Raw genomic sequence first — 16,605 nt, forward strand, 5'->3', positions numbered from 1 at the left:
AGCTAGGTTATGGGAAGGCTAGTGTAGGCCATCTGAACATGGCCAATAACCCTTAAAGGAAATATGTGATCTATCATGGGTCACTTGAGTGTTGAGTATGGCTGAACAATGATCTCTATATTCATGGATGGCACCCTGTCATGATTAGGGGGTGCCACTTATGTCTACCTGACTGGTGTGGTGAAATGACTATCAACGGAAAGACTACTGTCCAGCTGCATCCCATACACACACAATTATGTTGACCGCTGCCTAGGTGGTAGCTCATGAGTACAGAGTTTTTAACTTAGGGGATGACAATGCAATACCTAGCTTTGAGATTGTGGCCATACGTCACACACCACACATCTGACCCACAAAGGCCCTTCTGTATGTTGCCCACAGCACTCATTGAGTCAACTATTGCTCCTAGTCTATAGTCATTTGCAAACTTCAATAGGCAGATGCCTTAGATGCCTTCTGTGTTAGTCTGTGTGGTATAGATAACAAAGAGGGGGAGTACCAGGAATGAACCCTGTATTACTGTAGCTGGCACTGGTTTAATGTGTGTGTATTAGTCAGACAACTTCTGTAGTGTTGGTTCTGCCAGCAGTCCAGTTGCCAACCAATCCTGTGACACAGGAATATACACCTAGTTTACTGAGTGTTCATAGGTTCATATGCTCATAGGTTGGTACTAGGCTATCGGCCCTAGGGCCTATGCAAGCCTAGCCATAACAATTCCCTGGATATTTCTTCCCACAATATTTACTTCTCTGGACCCCTGTCTAGCTGGGCGACTGACATGATCCCCGGGGTGAATTTCCTATCTCCCATCCAATCATCAAGGTTCCTTTTGAAGAGGGTCAATGAGGTGCTCTGCATGACATGTATTGGCAGTCGATTCTGAAGTATGGGGAGTCTCTGGGTCAGGAGCCTATCTCTCCAGCATGTTTTGTTCATTATGATGACAAGGTTTAGATCCCTGGAGCATGTGGCTCTGATGGATTGGGATTTCTTTAAGTGGAGCATGTCCAACAGTTCAGGGTTTGACATGGCTTTGCATGTTAAGCAGAGATCGCCTCTGAGTAGATGATATGCCACAGAGTATAGCTGGAGTTTTTTTAGTCCGTCAGCATATGGCATCTGCTTTAGGCTTGTGATTCTTTTAGTGAGGTATATCTGTGGCCTTTCCAGCTGTTGCAGATGTCTTGTGAGATACATACCAAATGGAGCATTATACTCTATAATGTGTCTAATGAGGGATGTGTACAGTGGGACAATGACCTCCTTTTTTCTGGATGAAAAGCCTTTAGTGATGAGATGTGCCACATAGAAGGATTTCCTGACTGTTGTGGTGATGTGGTTATCGAAAGTGAGACCACTGTCCACCTGTGTCCCTAAGTCTCTTATCACACTTTCGATATCTAGTGCCCTGCCACCTATGTGGTAATTCATGGATACATGTTTTTCTCCAAAGGGGATAACTATACATTTCTTGGCATTAAGCTTGAGCCCATGGCTCTGGCACCAGGCATCTGTTTCTGTAAGGCTCTGTTGTAGAATATCCACATCATTTGGGGATTCAATAATGGCTCCCAGTTTGCATTCATCTGCAAACTTTGTTAGCCAGAGTCCCTTAGTGTTGGCCTGTACTTCAGAGAAGTAGATGCCAAGCAAGAGTGGTCCCAGGACTGAACCCTGAGGTACTTCACTTGTCACTTGTCTGGAGCTGGATTTGGAGTCAGCTACTTTTACAGTCTGAGTTTTGTCAGTAAGCCAGTTGGCAACCTATCGAGTGACGTAGGTATTTATGCCCAGCTTAGTAAGTTTATCTATGATTCCAGAGTGGGGGATGGTGTCGAAGGCCTCGGCGAGGTCCAGATAGGCTGAGTGGAATGCCTTACCCTCGTCCACAGCTCTAGAGACTGATTGAAAGAAGTCATTCAGATTCAGGAGACAAGATCGGCCCTTCACAAACCCAAACTGGGTGGAGTCCAGTGTTTGAAGGTTGCCAATGTTTTTGTTTATAAGTTCCATGATAATGCGTTCCATGCCCTTGCAGATCAGGCTTGTCAGACTGATGGGACGGTAGTTCCCAGGATCCAAGGTGGATCCTCAATTGTGGAGCGGGATAACTGTAGCTGTGCACCACTCAGTGGGCACAAAGCCTTAGGTTAGGCTATGATTAAACATGACACTTAGGTGAAGTGCCAGTTCATTTGTAGTTCATGTAGTACACAGCCTGGGATGTCATCTGGTCCCATGGATGCTGTATTCTTAGCTTTTGAGAGTGCAGTTTCTACCTGTGTGGCCATGATTACTGGAATTTGGCAATCTTTTGGTATTGAGATGGGCCCTTTAGGGGGTGAGAGGAGGGTGAAGTTGGCACTAAATCGATCTGCCAGGATTTTGGCAATATCCTTGGGATCAGCATATTTAATGCCATTCTGTTGTAGATCAGAGCAGATCTGAGCATTGCCATTTAGATTCTTGACATTACTATAGAATGCCTTCTAGTTGTCTTTGGAATATTTGGCAATTTTATTTTCGTAACTAGCTTTTGAGGATTTTATGAGGGATCTCAGCTTCTTACTGAGGCTGGTGATGGAGATTTTTGCATCCTGGAATTTTCCTCTTTTCTGCAACAGTTTCTTCCTTCTGTTACATAGTTTGTGTATAGCAGGGGACCACCAGATTGGCTTCCTTTTATTGGAGAAGAGCATCTTGGTTCTATTTGGGATGGCACGATTCATGTACGAGTTGATGTGCTCATACAGTGCCTTAGTGTAGGATTCTGAAGTTGAACTTCCAGATCCCGTCTGCATGGGTGTCGTGAGGTTTGCCACTTCTGACTTCAGTAGCATGAAGTTGGCTTTGGAGAAGGTTTTAAGGAGCTTTCCTTACTGAGGGGTGGGGGTGGGATGTGGATGTCATGGGTGATTTGCTTATGGTCAGACCTGACCAATGAGGGGGTGACCACTGGTGTGGAGCATCTATCTCCCATGTTGGTAATGACCAGGTCTTGGATACTGGAGCCCCTGGTGGGACAATGGATTAGATGATCCAGGGCATTGGAATTTATGAATTCCAAGAACCGTTGGGAAAAATAGTTGGCACCCAAGTGGTTTTCCCAGTAAATGACAGGGTAGTTGAAATCACCCAGTATTAGGGTGTTTGGTTGTATCTTAATATTTTCCAGTATGTTTAGAAAGGTGTAGTGAGAATCTTGGGGCATGGTGGGGGATCTGTTGCAAGCTACAATTTGGATTGTAGTCTTACCCAGTGTTAGTTGCACCTGGAGAATTTCAGATGCATTGTGTTGGGCAACTAGCCTGGAGGTGTGAATATCCTTAGTGAATATGGACACTCCTCCACCTTTAGTGTTTCGGTCTTGATTTTGTGGCCAGAACGTGTGGTAAGAATTGTAGCCTGGTATTGCAGGGGTGCTCCCTGGAGCCTTGAACCAGGTCTCAGTTACTGCACAGATATCAATGTTCTCCTTTTTTAGGAGTGCGTCGAGATAGTGCATTTTGAGGTTTAGACTTCTATCATTGAGTAGCATTACCTTCAGATTCTGCATGCTTGTATCTGTTACGGCAGTGTTTTTATCCTTTGAATCTTGCCTAAAAAAGGCAATATAGGGGTGGCAAGAGCTTTAGCCAGTAACCTGAATCCCAGGGGTGACAGGTGCAGACCATCTCTGGCAAAGCATCGTGTTTTTTTCAATCTTGTCTTCCCAGGCAGACAAATACTGGATTCCCTTTGAATGACACCAGAAGCTTAGCCAATTGTTGAAGTCAATCATTTTGTCTTTATACTGTGGTATCATTCTGGGCGAAGGCAGGATGCTACTCAGGGCTAGGGTCATACCTGCCTGAGTCACATGATCCAAGAGCTCTTCCATGTCTCTTTTCATGTAGTCTAGGGAGGTACATCTCAAGTCATTCACTCCAGCATGGACAATGACAGAGTCGTTTTTATACTTGTTGTGGAGTGACTTGAGTGCATGCATTATGTGGCAGATCCTGTCACCCGACAGGCAGCTGACTGCAATTTTCTCCTTGTTCAGCCTTGTGAGTGGGGCATTATGACTATAGAGTCACCTATGACTAAAGTGTTGGGTACATTGTCTTGCCTTAGGGGCTGTTGTTGGGTGGCACACTGGTGTTGTGAGCTATGTGTCACTTTGGTTGTGGCTGGTGTTTGTTTGCGTTTCAGCTTCATTGGTCCTTGTTGCTTGGGCAGGTTAATGTTAAGGGCCTCCGCATATGTGGGTTTAGAGTCGCTATGTATGGGTGTTGATGGTGTGGGTTTTGAATGGCTATGAGTTGCTTGAGGTGTAATGCAGGGTAGCTGGAACACAGTATGGGTGATGGTGTCCTAAGACCTGGCAAGGTCATGATATGCTGTGTGAATCAACCTTACTGTCATCTACATTTGTACTGACTACATCAAATAAGCTGATCAAGGTTCATGGCCTTACAGACCAGGCTCAGCAGGGTAGTAGTGCACTATGTCTCATTATCAGTAGTGTCTCCCCCTTTGTGGGGTGTGATAACTGTTACTGTGCACCATTCAGTGTGTACACAGCCTGACATGAAGCTATGATTGAACATGATGTGTATGTGGAGAGCAAATTGTTCTGACATTTGTGTAAAATACACCCTGAGATGTTGACAGGTCCCATGCAAGCTGTATGTATGGCTTTAGAGAGTGCCACTTGTACCTGCATAGTTGTTATTACAGAGGCTCTGTAGTGTACATGGATATATAAATATGTGTACCTGTTGGGGGGGAGGTGAGAGTGGGTTTAGGTTATCCAAAACCCTATCTGGATGAACATGTGCTATTTCTGTAGGTGTAGTACTTCTCATGCTATAGTGCTGTGAAGCACAGCAGGTCTTGTTGCCATTATGATTCATGACACAGCTATAGAATGCTCTGTGGTTGGCCTCATAAAATGTGGCTGATTAGTTTCACAGTAGCTTTGTGTGTTTTGATATGGTGTATCTGCATCTTACTGAGGCTGACCAGGGATCACCTCCACTCATGTGTGTTCACTCTTGCAACAGTTGCTACCTTATGTGGTACAGTTCAAGGCAGGGTACCACCAGTTTGCCTTCCTGTTTGTGTTTGGTTGAATCTTGGTTCTGTTTCAATGGCACAATCACTGCACTTACGTGAGTGCTTAAAGTGCATTTGTGTAGGATTCAGCATTTCCACATGCATTGTCCATCTGCATGGGTGCCATGACAGTCACCACTTTGCTCTTAAGAATCATAACATTGGCTTTGGAGACTGACTATGTGTAGCATACTGTTAGCCTGTTTGTGTGACTATGGTGATCCAGGTCATTGGGGTTAATGAAATCCAACATGCATTGTGCACAGGTGTTGGTACATGAGGAGTCTTCCCAGTTCACAATGGGATAGTTGAGAGTAGCCATTGTTATGGTTTTCTGTCTCAAACCTAATATTCCCCATTACAGCACAATATAACAGTTGGGAATTCTGAGGCATGGTGGGTGATCTGTCACAAGGTGCAATTTGGATTCCACTTTGGCACAAAGGTAGTTGCTCAGCATAATGCATCTGAAGTTATGCAAGTGCAACTAGCGTGGGGGTGTGCATATCCTTCAGGAATATGGACACACCTGCGGCCCATGTGTTCCAATAAAGGATAATGGCCAAGAGGTGAGGTATGTGTTATAACATGGTCATGCAGGGGTGCTCTCTGGAGCAATGAGCCATATCTCAGTCACTGCACAGATATGTTCTCCATGTTAAGAATTGATGTAAGTGAGTCCATATTGAGTTTCTGAAATGTATCATTGAGTAGCGAGACCCACAGTTTATTGCTTGGCTGTCCCTGTTACAGCAGTGGACTTTCAATTGAATAAAATAAAAACACAGAAATCACGAACTGCACCAAATTGTTTAATGAAGAGCTGAAGCTGAAGGCTCCCAAATACTAAGCGCTTTCACCATCAACTGATGGCTTCTTCAGAGGAAAAGGAGCACATAATCACAGGTTTTAAATACAAAGTTCACATGTGCTTTAACCAATCAAATGTCTTGATTAATTACAGTTCCAATATACATTCTGATCTAACTCAGAAGTACCATAATACGTACACAAAAAACTTGGTAAAAACATATACTGAAATATTTCTTTCTTTCCATGTACACTAACATGAAAATTATATAAAATATATAAAATATTATTGCATATGTTTATATGTACCTCCATAGATCTGTAGATGTTTTTAACCTATCTCTATATCTACATATATATATATATATCTATATATCGACATGTATCTATGTCTCTCTCACTCTCTCTCTCTCTCTGTATATATATATATATATATATATATATATATATATATATAAATGTACAGCTGTATATATAATATATATATATATATATATATATATATATATATATATATATATATATAGCATACACCTTTCATTGGGTACATGGCGGTTTGTTCTATTTCCACACAATCCTCCCCCTTTTGTGTTTTAACCTGTCTGAATACACAGCTGGCATAGGTACATCTCAAGTAGCTTAGTGGTAAGTTATTCTGAGGATGATGTACATGGTTGCGGGGTCTAATCTTAGAGGTCGTTATTATTTTACCTCTCAGAGAAGGCACTGGTAGGGAAAGTATGATTAATGCACATTTAAGCAGTTGTAAGCAAGTTTGTCCATGGTCTGCGCGATGGTAAGCAAAGGTTACACCTGTGAAGCGCTTATCAGTTTAACCGTGTTTAAGCACCACTTTTCCATCATGCTAAGCAGTGCAAAACCACTTACAACTGCTTAAAAGTGTCTTAATCCACTTGCATCCAACAGCCCTTATTTTGGTCCACAAAATAAGTTAACAGCCCTTGAACCCGGGACCATGAACACCACAGTCACTGACTTTACCACTAAGGCATCTGAGATATGTACAAATGTTATGGTGTTTAGAATATACATTTTGCTACGGCCATTCCTCACTACTGACAGCAAATGTGACAGTCAGTTGGTGTACATATGTATGAAACATGTTAATGTTCATATGTTTGTAGAATTAAGTGTTGCAATGTGACCTGACAGGGTGTATTACGGATGAAAATGGTTCTTGTTTTGTGACCTTTTTATTGTCTCCATGCTCCATGTATACACCTCCAGTTCACTTATTGAACATCCAACCCAGGCTCTCCTTGATGCATAATTTCATTGCCCATCATTCCTCCCCCACCCCAATCTCCACATACACAACAACCATCCCTTCTATGGTGAATTAAGTTAATATTAATAGTTATAATACCAGAACTGCATGTGTTTTGTGTACACGTCAATTCCTTTGGATTGCTTCTGTGTCACGAAGTGTGTTCATAGATGTGTGATGAAACTGTATATATATATATATATATATATATATATATATATATATATATATATATATATATCTACCTCACACTTTAAAAATGAACTAAAAGCTTATTTTCTCAATTCAAGAACCTGCCCTTGCCATGACCCTACCTAGTCTTCCTTCCCTTTATGTACCCTCAAGAGGACCAATACTTAGTACCTCATTACACCTCTCTCTCCAATGTGTCTACTATACATTTGCATAATTTTATACAAACAAAAACATTTTATTGTTGACCTATTGAACTATATCAATGTAAAATTGTTACTTAGCTTCTTTTTAATGCAACTTTAACTTTATGCATGTAACCTAACATATGTGAATCTTTTTGCTATAACTGCTATTATATCAATATTGGTTAAAATTGTACTTGTTTAAAATGTACTACTGGAGCTTTTCTCCTCGGGTCTCCACTGAAAATGGGCCACAAGCCCAGTTGGACAAACCTGGTTAACAAATGTGAATAAATAAATAAATAAATATATATATATATATCTATATATATATATATATATATATATATATATATATATATATATATATTTATGTGCAGACATCACTGACATGTTTATAGGTTCATAGGTTCATAGGTAGGTACTAGGCTATCGGCCCTGGGGCCTATACAAGCTCAGCCAAAAAGGTACCCTGACTTTTGCCACTCAAAAAAATTATTTTCCTGTGCCACTGTCGAGCAGAGCCACAGAGGTGATCCCCGGGGTAAATTTACTATTTCCCATCCAATCATCAAGATTTTTCTTGAAGAGTGCTAATGAGGAGCCTTGTTTGATATAGATAGGTAGTTTATTCCAGAGTATGGGAAGTCTCTGGGACAGGAATATATCCCTCCGGCATGTTCTGTTTATTGTGGTGACAATGTTTAGGTCCCTAGAGCATGTAGCTTGGAGGGATTGGGATTTCTTTAAGTGGAGCATGTCCAACAACTCTGAGTTTAACATAGCTTTGTATGTTAGGCAGAGATCACCTCTGAGTAGGCGATATGTGACGGAGTAAAGTTGGAGTTTTTGAGACGGTCTGCATAGGGCATGTGTTTGAGGCCAGTAATCCTCTTTGTGAGGTATTTCTGCAGCCTTTCCAGTTGTTGTAGATGTCTTGGGAGGTACATACCAAAAGGGGCATAGTACTCTATAAAGGGACTAATGAGTGATGAGTAGAGGGGAACAATGACCTCTTTTTTTCTGGATGAGAAACCTTTTGTGATGAGGTGTGCCACATAGAAGGATTTCCTGACTACTGTGGCGATGTGATTATCAAAGGAGAGACTACTGTCCACCTGTGTCCCAAGGTCTCTTGTCACATTTTCGGTGTTTAGTATACTACCGCCTATACTATATCAATGTAAAATTGTTACTTAGCTTCTTTTTAATGCAACTTTAAATTTATGCATGTAACCCAACATATATGTTGGGTTACATACTGGCGTAACCAGTCAGGAGGAGAAGGAAACCACACTCACTACAATTCCAGTCTCACATAGACCTATCACGACAGCAAACCAAACACATAAACACACAAAAACATACTCGGAGGCTCTAAATAAAAATCTGCCTAAGCAACAGAGACCTCCAAAGCAGACACTCATGCAACCGCTACCCCAAAACAAAACACGTGCACTACATAGCTCACAAAGCCAGTGTGCCGAACAGTCACAACCCTTAAGGCTAAACAACACACCTGCTACACTTGTAATAGGTGACTCTATCGTCAGGCACACTGACATCCCACTCACCAGGCTGAACAAGGAGAATGTCACGGTGAGCTGCCTGTCGGGCGCTAGGATCCATCACATAACACAAGCACTCAGGTCACTCCAAGGCAAGTACAAATATGACACAGTCATTGTCCATGCTGGTGTCAATGACCTGAGACGTACCTCCCTGGACTACATGAAAAGAGACATAGAGGAGCTCTCTGAGCATGTAGCCCAGGCCGGTATGACCCTGACCTTGAGCAGCATCTTACCCTCACCAAGAATGATGCCACAATATGAAGACAAGATGATCAATTTCAACAATTGGCTTAAGTATTGGTGTCATTCAAAGGGGATCCAATGCCTGTCAGCCTGGGATGATATGCTCGACAAGCCACAATACTTCGCTGGGGATGGCTTGCACCTGTCACCCCTGGGCTTTCAGATATTGGCAAAGGCTCTTGCCACCCCCATAGTGCCTTTTTTAGGCAAGGCAAAGACAAACCCACCTCCATAGGTATCACAAGAGATAAGAAACTAAGAGTAATGCTACTCAATGCCAGAAGTCTAAACCTCAAGATGCACACACTCGAAACTCTCCTTAGCATGGAGAACATCGATATCGGTGCAGTAACAGAAACCTGGTTCAAGGCTCCTGAGAGCACCCTAGCCCTACCAGGTTATAAGTCATACCATGTTTTTCGGCACCAAAACTTGGACCGAACCACAAAAGGAGGGGGAGTATCAATATTCATCAAAGATACCCACACCTCCAGGTTGGTGGCACAACAGGAAGCATCAGAGACTATCCATGTGCAACTAACAGTGGGTAAAACTGCCTTCCAGTTTATAGCCTGCTACAGACCACCCTCCCAAACCTAGGAACCCCACTCGGCCTTCTTGAGAACACTGGAAAATATGAAGGTCTCTCCAAACACCATTATATTGGGCGACTTCAACTACCCAAACATAGACTGGGAGCATTACTCTAGCTCCAACACCCTAGCCCAAAGGTTCCTATAATTTATAAACTCAAATGTTATGGAACAACTTGTTACAACTCCCACAAGAGGGGAAAACATACTGGACCTGATCATCACCAACATGGCGACTCTATGCTCCAGAGCAGAAGTGTATCCCTTACTGGTAAGATCAGAGCATAAACTAATCTCACTAGATATTCACATCCCGACCCCAGCCCCTGCCCAGAAAACCACAGTGAAAAACTTCTCTAAAGCAAATTTCACACTCCTCAAAACCGAGGTGGAATCCTTCAAAGCCCCCGGGCCTGTGGAAAATACGGCCTAGACCGCAGAATCCTTTATAAACGCATTCTATGAACACCTTCAGGAATGCATGGATCATGCACTCCCAAACAAAACCAAGACCCAGTCCTCCAAAGGCAGGCATCCTGTCTGGTGGATCCCAGCCATAAACAAACTATACAATAGAAGGAGAAAACTACTACATGATAGAGCAAAATCCCAAAAAGGGAAGGCATCTCTGATCAGTATTAGCAAAAAACTACGGGCACTCATAAAATCATCTAAGGCCAGCTTCGAGAGACAAATTGCACAAAACACTAAGGATAATCACAAGGCTTTCTTTAGTTATGTTAGGAACCTGGGTGAGAATTCCCAGATATGCTCAGAATTAGTCCAAAATGACAAAAAATACACCGAACCCACAGACATTGCCAACATCCTAGCTGACAGGTTCAGCGCAAACTTCTCCCCCCCTTCCCCACCAAAAGGGCAAATATCTATCCCAGTAGAGTGCTGCCCCCCCTGACATCTCAGATGCTCAGGTAAGAGCCGCCCTCTCCAAAGCAAAAAATGCAGCATCAATGGGACCAGACAGTGTCCCGGGCTGCATCCTACATGAACTCCAAGAAGAACTAAACCCAAACATAAAACTACTGTTTGATCTCAGCCTTACTACAGGATATGTACCAAAAGAGTGGCGTACAGCAACAGTGGTCCCTCTCCACAAAGGTGGTGCCTCAACGGATCCTGGAAACTATCGCCCCATAAGCCTGACTAGCTTGGTCTGCAAAGCTATGGAAAGGATCATCATGGACCTCATAAATAAAGATATTGGGGACCTACAGACACTGGATCCTACCCAGTTTGGCTTTGTTAAGGGCAGATCCTGCCTCTTAAACCTGGTCAATTTCTTTGAAACAGTCACCAAGGCCATTGATGAGAGGAAGGTGGTCCATACAGCCTACCTGGACCTCGCAAAAGCCTTCGATACAATACCCCACTTGGGCATTATAGATAAGCTCAACAGCTTAAATATAAACCCCTATGTCACTAGATGGGTTGCAAACTGGCTCAAGGACAGAACCCACATGGTTAGAATTGCTGGAGCCATGTCAGACTCCAAACCAGTTACAAGTGGCATCCCAGAAGGCTCAGTCCTGGGACCTCTCTTGTTCGGTATATATTTCTCGGAGGTACAGGCCAACACGAAAGGACTGTGGCTGACCAAGTTCGCAGATGACTGCAAACTGGGCGCCATAATCCACTCTCCAGCCGACACAAGCATTCTACAAAAGGGCCTCATAGAAACAGACAACTGGTGCCAGAGCCATGGCCTCAAGCTAAACGCCAAAAAGTGTATAGTCATCCCCTTCGGCAAAAACAAAGTGCCCACAAATTACCACATAGATGGTAATCCATTAAGTACGGAAGAAGTAATTAGGGACCTGGGGACCCAAGTTGATAGCAATCTCTCATTCAACAACCACGTGGCTAAAGTGGTTAGAAAAACACTTTATATAGCCCACCTAATCATGAAGGGATTCACATCTAGATCAGGGGAGGTCATCGTGCCTCTTTACTCATCCCTCATCAGTCCCATAATTGAGTACAATGCCCCTTTTGGGATGTACCTTACCAGACACCTGCAGCAACTGGAAAGACCCCAAAAGTACCTCACCAAGAGGATCAAAGGGCTCAAATAGATGCCATATGCTGCCTGGTTAAAGAAACTCCAGCTCTACTCAGTGGCATACCGCCTGCTCAGAGGCGATCTGTGCCTGACGTATAAAGCCATGTCCAACCCGGAATTAATGGACATGCTGCACCTCAGAAAATCCAAATCCCATCGAGTTACATGCTCGAGAGACTTGAACCTCAGCACTGAAATAAATAGGACATGCTGGAGGGACAGATTCATAACCCAGAGGCTCCTTTCACTCTGGAATAAAATCCCAGTCCAGGTTAGGCAGAGTCCCTCATTGACTTTCTTCAAGAGGAATCTTGATGAGTGGATGGGAGATCATAGATTTACTCCAGGTATCACTTCTGTGTCACTGTTAGACAGAGGCACAGTATACTACCTCGAAAAAGGGCATAGCAAAATTCATTTAAAATGGGTGACGAAAGCCAAACACACTCTGGCTAGGTTTGTAAATGTCCTAGGGCAGATAGCCTAGTATGAACCTATGAACCTATATATATATATATATATATATATATATATATATATATATATATATATAGATATATATATATATATAGATATATATATATATATATATATATATATATATATATATAGTATTAATTTTTAACAGTTATACATATGTAGACTTGTATATGTTGATTCACAAACTACAGTTGTGGTCAGTACTGTGGAATGCTTATAGTAAAAGGTATAGTGTAAAAATCATGAACCATGTATACAGCTCAGATGGCTTAGTGGCAAGTCCCATGACTATGGTGTGAATGGTCCAGGGTTCAAGACCTGCGATGCTTTAAAAATGTCTTGTGCTGCAGAATAAGGCTCATGTAAGCATGTTTAAAAGTGTTTGTGTGACATTACAGCAGCAGTTAAATGAAATTTAGAAATGTATAATCTTTGCAAGCAAACACGGCCACATCTGCTAACTACTCAGGATATATATATATTTCAGTGAAGTAACATCTCACTATGTGCTTACATAACATTACAATCTCTGTTGACTTTACTCTCCGGCACACATGGGTTTATATGGGTGCTTCAGATGTTTATTATACTGAAGATTACTACCTAAATATGCAAGCTGTTGTTAAGGTATACATTTTAACATGAGAAACATTTCTGATTTTATTGGGTTTTGAACCACGAATGCACAGATACTATGCGAATGCTGTAACCATTACACTATTGACATTAATGTTGCTTCTGCCTACTTCCTATTTAGATCATTTCTATGTGTAAGCTAGGCTAAGCAAAGGGGGGAGGTGCCCAAACCCACTGAGCTTCACTTACTCTTGAAATAGAAACATAAATGAAATGAGAAACTATTAATTAAATTCCTAACTACATTAGGCATAGCCCCTCACTGGCACACTTCTAGAGAAACCTTGATGTGTGAATGGGTAACAGAATATACACCCCTGGGATCATGTGTCCCAAAACCATGTAGCCAGCGGGAGGGGATCCCCTCCAGTTTTATATCTGCAAGACCTGTTGGGGAAATTGAATAGTGTTGATTTTTCATGAAAACATGCCCTTTTTAGATCACTAAATGCCCCTAGCACCCTCCACCACCCCAGTCTTCAACAGCTTCTGGCAACTCTGCCTGCAATCACTTCATTGGCTATGCCTGACAGAGGCTCAGTTACTTCATCAATGGTGCAGAGAAAGCCAACACACTGTAGCTATGCTTCTAAATGCCCTTGGGCAGATAGCCTACTACCTATCTGTGGACCTTTAAAATGCAGGCCATCACAGAAATAATATGTAAATAAACAGAGCTTTCAGATCATAATATTCAGTGAGAAATCACTATGTAGTCAGAAAACAGTTAAGTACAGCAAGAAAAAACAGAACACTGATACTTAATCACTCCAAAAGCCTATCTTGGAAGCTAAAAGACTTGTATCAGTTTAAGGCTTTCTATTGCCTACCAGAATGTTACCTACAGGAAAGATGAAACAAGCACAGATGGAAAATATGCATGCAACAATACCATACCAGCTTGCATGTGTCAGCCTTAGGCTTTCGAATACTGGCCAAGGCTCTTGGTGCCCCCATGGTGCCTTTTTTAGGCAAGGCTCAAAGGTGAATCCCACCTCCGTAAACAGTACAATAGCAAAATCAATGAGGGTTATGCTACTCAACACCAGGAATTGTAATTACAAAATGCACGCACTCACACCACTCCTCAGTATGGACAAGGTCAACAGCTGTGCAGTAACTGAAACCTGTTTTAAGGCTCCTGAGATAACACCAGCACTATCAGACTACAACTCATACCACACATTTCAGACACAGAACATGGACTGACACAGACATGGAGGGGGTATATCCATATTCATCAGGGACACCTACACCTCCAGGTTAGTGGGACAGCATGATACCTCTGAGATCATCCATGTGCAGCTAACATCAGCCATGATTGCAATGCAAACTGTAGCCTGCTACAGATCACCCTCCATGACCCAGGACCACCACTCCACCTACCTGGAGAGAGTGGAAAAGATGACAGTCCTACCAAACACCCTGGTATCGGTCAATTTCAAATACCTACCATTAACTGGGAAACTTACTCAAGTGCTCACTTCCAGGCCCAGCGCTTCATGGAATTTATCACCTCAAATGCCCTGTATCAGATGGTAAACTCCCTAATCAGAGGTGGAAACATACTAAAAGTGGTAATCACCAACATGGGCGACAGGTGCACCACAGCAGTGGTAAACCGGTCACTGGTTAGATCTGACCATGAACTATTCACTAATGATTTCCACACCCAACCATCTCCCCCACCCAAGGAAACCACAGTGAAAACCTTTCCTGCAGCTAACTTTACATTACTAAAGACAGAGGTGGGAGGTTTCACAGCGACCACGCTAAGGGAAAACACTGCTCAAGATACAGAAGGATTTACAAATGCACTCTATAAGCACCTACAAGGATGTATGGATCGTGCCATCACTCGTAAACCAAGACTCACTCCTCCAAGACAAGGACACCAGTCTGGTGGACCCCTGCAATAAACAGGCTATACAACATAAGTAGGAAAGTAGTCCAGAAAAACAGCAAATCCCAAGAAGGACAGACATCCATGACCAGTATTAGTAAGACACTTAGGCACCTCATGAAATCATCCGATGCTAACTTCAACAAAAAAATAGGCAAGGATTCAAATGATAACCACAAAGCCTTCTTTGGCTATGTCAATGATCTAATTGGTAACACACAGATTTGCACTGTGCCGGTGCAATATAGCACAAAATATACTGAACCTACTGATATTGCCAACATCCTTGCAGATGCATTCAGTGCAAACTTCACCCCCTAAAGAGCCCACTACAATACCCGAAAAGTACAGTATCCCAGACATCAGAGACACACAGGTGGAAATAGCCCTCTCAAATGGCAAAACACTCCATCAATGGAGGCAGATGGTGTCCCAAACTGCATCTTGCAAACACTATAGAATTAACTTACCCCCCACCTAATTAAGCTTTTCAACCTCAGCCTCTACACAGGCTACATGTCTATACAATGGCGCATAGCAATGGTTATTCCACTCCACCAAGGTGGAAACACAACTGACCATGGTAACTACTACCCCATAAGCCTGACTAGCCTGGTCTGAAAAGCTATGGAGTGCATCCTCATGGCACTCATTAACAAAGACATTGGTAACCTCCAAACACTTGACCCAACTCAGGTCAGCTTGGTTGAGTGCAGATCATGCCTACTGAACCTGTTTGACATCTTACAGACAGTCACCAAGTGTTAGATGAGGGGAGAGGTAGTTCACAAATACTACCTGGACCTTGCCAAGGCTTTTGACACCATTCCCCACTCAGGTATTTTTGATAAACTCACCAGCCTGTACATAAACCCATACATCACAGGATGGGTTGCCAACAGGCTTACACACAGAACACACACATGGTAAGACTAGCAGCCTCCAGGTCCAACTCTTAACTAGTCACAACTGGTGTCCCACAGGACTCAGTCCTGGGAACCCTAATGTTTGGCATATACTTCTCAGAGGTACAGGCAAACACAGGTGGACTACGGGAGACCATGTTTGGCAATGACCGCAAACTGGGAGCCATAATTGACAGTCAGCTGACACATACATCCTTCAAGGGGCCTCACAGAGACCGACACAGGGTGTCAAAGTCATGGCCTCAAGCTAAGTGCCACAAACTACATGGTCATTCCATTTGGGAAAAACTAAACACCCACATATTAACACATAAGTGGCAGCCACCTTAATACAGACGAGGTAATAGGTGATCTGGGGACTAAGATAGATAATGTTCTCTCCTTTGACAATCATATCTCCAAAGTAGTTAGGACACCCTTCTATGTAGGCCATCTGATTACTAAAGGGTTTGCATCTAGACATACTGAGTTTATAGTGCCTCTTTACTTGTCACTCATCAGTCCCATCATAGAGTATAATAACCCATTTGGGATGTATCTTAGAAGACACTTCCGACAACTGGTAGGACCATGAACATACCTCGCCAAG

This window comes from Protopterus annectens, chromosome 3.part0 (genome assembly GCF_019279795.1).
Source record: "Protopterus annectens isolate FY-2018-M chromosome 3.part0, PAN1.0, whole genome shotgun sequence".
NCBI lineage: Eukaryota > Metazoa > Chordata > Ceratodontiformes > Protopteridae > Protopterus > Protopterus annectens.